This window comes from Budorcas taxicolor, chromosome 3, assembly GCF_023091745.1.
Source record: "Budorcas taxicolor isolate Tak-1 chromosome 3, Takin1.1, whole genome shotgun sequence".
In the NCBI taxonomy this organism is placed as follows: Eukaryota; Metazoa; Chordata; class Mammalia; order Artiodactyla; family Bovidae; genus Budorcas; species Budorcas taxicolor.
In genome coordinates, this window is record NC_068912.1 from 8,860,107 (window position 1) to 8,867,617 (window position 7,511).

Consider the following 7,511-nt stretch of genomic DNA (forward strand, 5'->3'; position numbering starts at 1 on the left):
TCTTTCTACCATTTCTGGGCCAACGTGAAATTAGTAGCAGTGATCTGAGAGGTCAGAGTTGGTATTCAAGGGCTATTCATTGCCCTTAAAGGGCAGACAGTTATCAAAACACAAAGAGAGACTGCAGAAACAAACAGTAGAGCTGCAGAAACATAAATGGGACAACCAGCCCCCTCCCTGGAATGGGCTGAAGTGTGCACAGGACTCTCTGAGGTGTTAATATCACCCCTAGAGATTACAGAACTATGGACTTTGAGTTCAAAGGAAGATCTTGGCAAGGGTTGGGGTGTCAGAGGATTTGGTTAATAAAGATGAAAATACATATTCTTTGGGGAGGAGAAATTAATAAGTAGTCAATTACCATAAAATAAATCTCTGTTCTGGACATGTTCACAGTACAGTCCAAGCACATACGCCTGAGAGAATCAGGGAAGGCTGATAGCACCTGAACTGGATCCCTTAGGGTGAGCATATTGACTGTGCAGAGAAGGAGAGAGCAGGGCAAATGGGGCATTCTAGGCAGAAAGAGGGGCATCTGTAAGTCAGCAAGTCATGAGGGAATAAAGTAGTATATTAAGGACAGCAAATATCCGGATCATTGTTTATAAGAGAAGACGGAAGAAAGCGCCTAGCAGGACTTAATTATATGCAATATGCTATATAGAAATATTTATAAAATAAGCATAAAATCACAAAACAAAATTATACACAGATGTAGCTTCAAAATACTTACAAATACAGGCACCTGCTCAAAATTCAAAAGATAGAAAATGCTATAGAGTGCAGTGTAAGTCTGTAGTAATGTGAATGTGAGTCTCCCTCTAATCCCATTCCTTGGCTACTTAGTCCTTATCCCCAGGGCTCTCCTCTCCAACTAGCTCTCTGTATATCCTTCCAGATATAGTCTATGCACTTATACATATACACACATATACCTTCTTTGAAAACTCTTTATATGCTGCTGCTGCTAAGTCGCTTCAGTCGTGTCCGACTCTGTGTGACCCCATAGACGGCAGCCCACCAGGCTGCCCCGTCCCCGGGATTCTCCAGGCAAGAACACTGGAGTGGGTTGCCATTTCCTTCTCCAATGCATGAAAGTGAAAAGTGAAAATGAAGTCGCTCAGTCTTGTCCAACTCCCAGAGACCCCATGGACTGCAGCCCACCAGGCTCCTCCGTCCATGGGATTTTCCAGGCAAGAGTACTGGAGTGGGGTGCCATTGCCTTCTCCGAACTCTCTATATAAGTCATAGTATACTGTTCAAATTTCTGCTTTTTTTTCGTTGAGTAAATATCTTGGAGACTATTCTATATTAATACATAATTAAACAACCTCATTCTTTCCCCTCCCACTCTTTCTTCTTCTTTTGTAGATGCATCCCACTTTATGGATCTACGTAATTTATTCAGCAAGACACTCAGGAGGTATATTTAAATTGTCTTTTGCTATTTATTACAAACAGTACTGCAGTTAATAGCTTTGTCTACTCATCACTTTGTACACATGTAATAAATACCCAGATATAGTACTGTTGCCTCAAAAGATTTGTGCTTTTTAAAATTTGTTAAATATTGCCTCTATAAAAGGCAATTTGTAAAAATTGTCCCCTATAAAAATTAAACCAATTTATATTACTATTAGCAATATATGAAATTACAAGTTTCCCCTCGTTAAAAAAAAAAAAATCAGTGTTAACAACAGAGTTCTTTTTGCCAATTTCATGACTGAAGTAGAATCTCAAGACAATTTTAGAGTCTATTTCTCATTCTGAGTAAGGTCGAGTATTTTTTCATAGGTTTAGGATTCATTTGTATTTCATTTTGTATAAATTCTTATATCCTTTGCTCCTTTAAAATTGTCCTTTGTTTTTTATTACTGATTTTATGAGTTTTTAAAAAATATATTAAAGAGATAAGTTATTTGTGATGTTATAAATATTTTTCTCAGTTTGTCTTAGTTCTTGTTCATAGTATTTCTAACCATGTGGAAATACTTTTTTTCCACAGTCTTTTTTTGCTTAAAATTTCTGGTATTGAGTCACCACAACAGTCTATATTACTTTTTAAAAATTATCCCATGTTTTCCTCTAGTACTGTTTCTCTTAAAATGAAAATGGCTTTGTTTGTTCTAGCTTATTTAAACAATACAGAAAAATAAAATTAATTCAAAATCCTACCCCATATTAAAAAAAAAACTGCTATCATTTTAAGTACACATCCTTCTAGACATCTCTATGCACACATTTTTCTTCTACGTTGGTTTTAATTTACTGTTATATAGATTCTTAAGACGGATGCAAAGCTTTTGAACTTTCATTTTTCTTTTTTCCTAATATGTTCATTTAAGACTATACATTTCCCTATAGGCATAGCTTTAGTCACATTCACATTTTGTATGTAGTATTTTTATTATCATTCAGTTCCAGTTATTTTCTAACTCCAATTGTGATTTTTTGGGGGGAGGTTACTTGGTCCATCTAGTCAAAGCTATGGTTTTTCCTGTTGTCATGGATGGATGTGAGAGTTGGATTGTGAAGAAAGCTGAGTGCCGAAGAATTGATGCTTTTGAACTGTGGTGTTGGAGAAGACTCTTGAGAGTCCCTTGGACTGCAAGGAGATCCAACCAGTCCATCCTAAAGGAGATCAGCCCTGGGATTTCTTTGGAGGGAATGATGCTAAAGCTGAAACTCCAGTACTTTGGACACCTCATGCCAAGAGTTGACTCACTGGAAAAGACTCTGATGCTGGGAGGGATTGGGGGCAGGAGGAGAAGGGGACGAAAGAGGATGAGATGGCTGGATGGCATCGCTGACTCGATGGATGTGAGTCTGAGTGAACACCGGGAGTTGGTGATGGACAGGGAGGCCTGGCGTGCTGCAATTCATGGGGTTGCAAAGAGTCAGACACGACAGAGTGACTGAATTGAACTGAACTGAACTACTTAGAAGTAGTGTATTTCATAACTTCTAGTTACCTTTTTGTTACTGATCTGTATCTTAACTGCAAGTCAAGAAACGTACTTTGTATCACTTCAGAACTTTGAAATTTGTTGAGATTTGCCTTACCGCAGTAGGCTGCAGTCCATGGGGTCACCAAGAGTCGGACGCGACTGAGTGACTTCACTTTCACTTTTCACTTTCCTGCATTGGAGAAGGAAATGGCAACCCACTCCGGTGCTCTTGCCTGGAGAACCCCAGGGACGGGGGAGCCTGGTGGGCTGCCGTGTATGGGGTCGCACAGAGTTGGACACGACTGAAGTGACTTAGCAGCAGCAGCAGCAGTATAAGGTAGGGCATCCCAGGTGACTCAGTGGTAAAGAATCTGCCGGCCAATACAGGAGCCCCAGATGTGGGCTTGATCCCTGGGTTGGAAAGATCCCCTGGAAGAGAAAATGGCAACCCATTCCAGTATTCTCACTGGGATAATTCCATAGACAGAGGAGTTTTGCAGGCTACAGTCCATGAGGTTGCAAAGAGTTGGACATGACTGAGCATACACTATATGGTCAATTTTCAAAATGTCCCAAGCGTGCTTGAAAAAATCTGTAATTTGCAGTTCTGGAGTATAGTGGCTGTATACATATATTTATACTTGTTGAGTTAAATTTGCTACTCATGTTATTTTTTATTGGTTCTGAAGGAGGTTTGCTCTATCAGTGAATAAAAGCAGTGAATTAAATCTCCTGTTATGATAGTGAATTTGTCTATTTTTTCCTTGTAGTTCTGTCGCTATATATAATTTCAAGTTAATTTCATACTTAAATGAAACTTTAAAACTTCCAGGTAAACTAGACTTACTCAAGTGAAGTGTTCTTATTTCTAGTAATGCTTTTGCTTTCAAGCCTATTACATCTGTCATATAATTTCCTTTTGGTTTATTTTTCCACAATATATCTTTTCCCATTCTTTTACTTTCAACCTTTTCTGTATCACTATGTTTTAGTTTCTAGTATCTTATATTAATTATGATAGGCTATTAATGCATGTGGAATTAATTTTAAATGGTATGTATAATATTTCCAATGATCTAAAGTGACACATTTATCAATACAAAATTTTCTTATGTATTTGGGTCTGTCACTGGACCTTCCACTTGTTTTCCTCCGTTGGCTTATTCACAGGGCATTAACCCACTGTTCTAATTATTGTAGCTTTACAATACATGTTAATATTTGGGTTAACTTTTAGTCATTACTTATCTTTTTCAGAATTTCCCTTTCATTTTTTCCTTATTTTTCCATGTGAATTAAAATTAATTTGTTTAAAAATCTTGCTTATATTTTTATCTAGATGTTAAATTTATAGATAACTTGGGAAATTGACATCATTACATATTCTCGTTCTCCGAGAACATGATGTTACTTTCCATTTGACCAAGTTTTATGTGGGTAGCATTCTAAAATTTCATTCATACTAGGAATTTCCTGGCAGTACAGTTGTAAGGACTCTGCACTTTCACTGCCAAGGGCACATGTTCAACTCCTGGTTGGGGAACTAAGACCCTGCAAGCCTCGAAGTGTGGGGGAAAGAAAATTTCATTTATGCAGATCTTGCCCCTTCTTTTTAGTTATTCCTAGGCATTTTATCTGATTTGTTGCAATTGGGTCTTTTAAAAATTATATGTTTATTGTTTATATATAAAGGATATTTATTTCTGCATGATAATTCCTCTCCCAATCCCTTTACTAACTTCTATTGCTTGCAATAATTTTAAAGTTGATTTTCATGATTATATCTATATATATAATAAGCTATCATCTGCAATACTGATAATTACATTATTATTTTGGCTATATAAAAATGTTTATAATTAGCTAGCTTGGGAGAAAACATGAAGAAATGAGGTAAAATGAGTTAGGAAAATTCTTTTTGTTAGTTATAATTTCACTGATGACTAGCTAAAATGATAACAGGATTCTCAGCATTTTAAATGAGCTCAGGGCCTGGACACATGGTATTCTAGAAATCAGAAATATTTTGTAAGTGAAATTGTTTTCCGCTAAGGTGGTCTGAAGAACTCACAATATGGTAAACGTCCACATTTTCAAAGAGGGAAATTCTAGATGGTGAATTCTGGAAACTAAACAATTAAGAGTATTGATTCTTTTACAATTATAGAACAGTTATTAAAGATTATTTTATAAACGAGAAGAGAAAGCAGTGACCCCCAGATGCCAACAGCGGTTCAGCACGATGTGATTCAGTCGCCCAGGGTGTTGGCTCTTCCTTGCCTTTGGGCCTCGAGCATGTATGCTCTCATTCTAGTCTCCTGCAAGCACACTGGCTCCTTTGGGCTCTTTGGGTCTCAGCTTCTGCGTCACCTCCTCAAAGAGAGCTTTGCCTGATCATTGCTGTTCTGTCACAGCATTCTGTTCCTTTCCTTCATAGCACCTATCTCAGTCTAAAATGGTATACTTTCTATTTTCTTTCCTTAGGCAGTCCATCCGTGTAAACAATAAACTCCATGAAGACATGGACCATGTCTGTTTATTCACCGCTGTATCCTACCCTACTTGCCTACAACAGCACTTGACATTAGTAAATGCTTAATGTATATATATTAAGTAAATGACTGGATGACTTTCCTTGTCAGTGTTACTAGACTAGCAGACTAGAGGAACATCACAGAGACACCATATCTTGATTTCAGGAAAAAAAAAAGAAAAAAAAAACAACTAACAGTTTCCTGATGTGTTCTTTGAAAAAATAGTGAATTTGCTAGAATACAGAAATACTTTCATTTGACTGAACAACAACTGCTGCTGCTGCTGCTGCTAAGTCACTTCAGTCGTGTCCAACTCTGTGTGATCCCATAGATGGCAGCCCACCAGGCTCCCCTGTCCCTGGGATTCTCCAGGCAAGAACACTGGAGTGGGTTGCCATTTCCTTCTCCAATGCATGAAAGTGAAAAGTGAAAGTGAAGTCGCTCAGTTGCGTCCGACTCTTAGTGACCCCATGGACTGCAGCCTACCAGGCTCCTCCGTCCATGGGATTTTCCAGGCAAGAGTACTGGAGTAGGTTGCCATTGCCTTCTCCGAACAACAACTAAAAAGAGAATTAAATCTCTAATTAACTGGAGGGGTTGGTAGGACAGGGCTGTTTTTTTTTGTCACGGCCTGCCTGTAGGATAACCAATGACTTGGAAAAAGTCATCCCTGTGGGAGCAGCAGAGAGCATTAACAAAGAATCTCCTGAATTTCTGAAAACTGGTGAAAACTGTTACATATAAATATTAGGTAACATTTATCTAGTGTTTACAATGAGCGAGGCCCTGTGTTGACAGCTCACATATATTATTTAATATAATTTTTAAAACAATGACCTATGACATGAATGTTATTTTATATATGCTCCTTTTACAGATGAGAAAACAAGCTCAGGGAAGTTAACGGAGTTAGTTAAAGTCTTGTTAGTGAAGGTCAGAGGTGGCAAATGAAGGAAACAAGTTAAGGAGAATGTTAGACAGCAAATCCTTAGGATTCAGTGGCTGACTGTGGTCTCTACTCTTCTATTCAGGAGCCAGGAGACACTGGGATTCTAGCTAAAGGCTTACAGCTAGGTTAGAAATTAACCTTTTCTTCTCCTTGGAAGAAAAGCTATGACCAACCTAGACAGCATATTAAAAAGCAGAGTCATTACTTTACCAACAGAAATGTGAAAGTGAAGTCGCTCAGTCGGGTCCGACTCTTTGCGACCCCATGGACTGTAGCCTACCAGGCTCTGCCGTCCATGAGATTTTCCAGGCAATAGTCCCGGAGTGGGCTGCTATTTCCTTCTCCAGGGGATCTTCCCAACCCAGGGATTGAACTTGGGTGTCCGGAATTGTAGACAGACGCTTTACCGTCTGAGCCACAGGTCTGTCTAATCAAACCTATGGTTTTTCCAGTAGTCATGTATGGATGTAAGAGTTGGACTATAAAGAAAGCTGAGCACTGAAAGATTGATGCTTATGAACTGTGATGTTGGAGAAGACTCTTGGGGGTTCCTTGAACTGCAAGGAGATCAAACCAGTCAATCCTAAAGGAAATAAGTCCTGAATACTCACTGGAAGGACTGATGCTGAAGCTGAAACTCCCAATACCTTGGCCACCTGATGCGAAGAACTGACTCATTGGAAAAGACCTTGATGCTGGGAAAGACTGAAGGCAGGTGGAGAGGAGATGACAGAGGATGAGATGGTTGAATGGCATCACTAACTCGATGGACATGAGTTTGCGCAAGCTCTGGGAGCTGGTGATGGATAGGGAAGCCTGGCATGCTGTAGTCTACCAGGTCACAAAGAGTTGGACATGACTGAGCAACTGAACTAGAAGTACAACTGAAATTAGCTAACATGATGCTTTAGGTGAAAATGAAAATGAGTAATTGGAGCAACTTAGAGTTAATGGGGAACCAAGAACTAGAGAGGATTCTCAGGTCAGCAAGTCACTGTAGGATAAAGTTCAAGAGTAAAGCCCAGGCAATGACATCGGGATCAAAGTGGGCCTGGAAGCATCAAGAGTATACTTGTGACA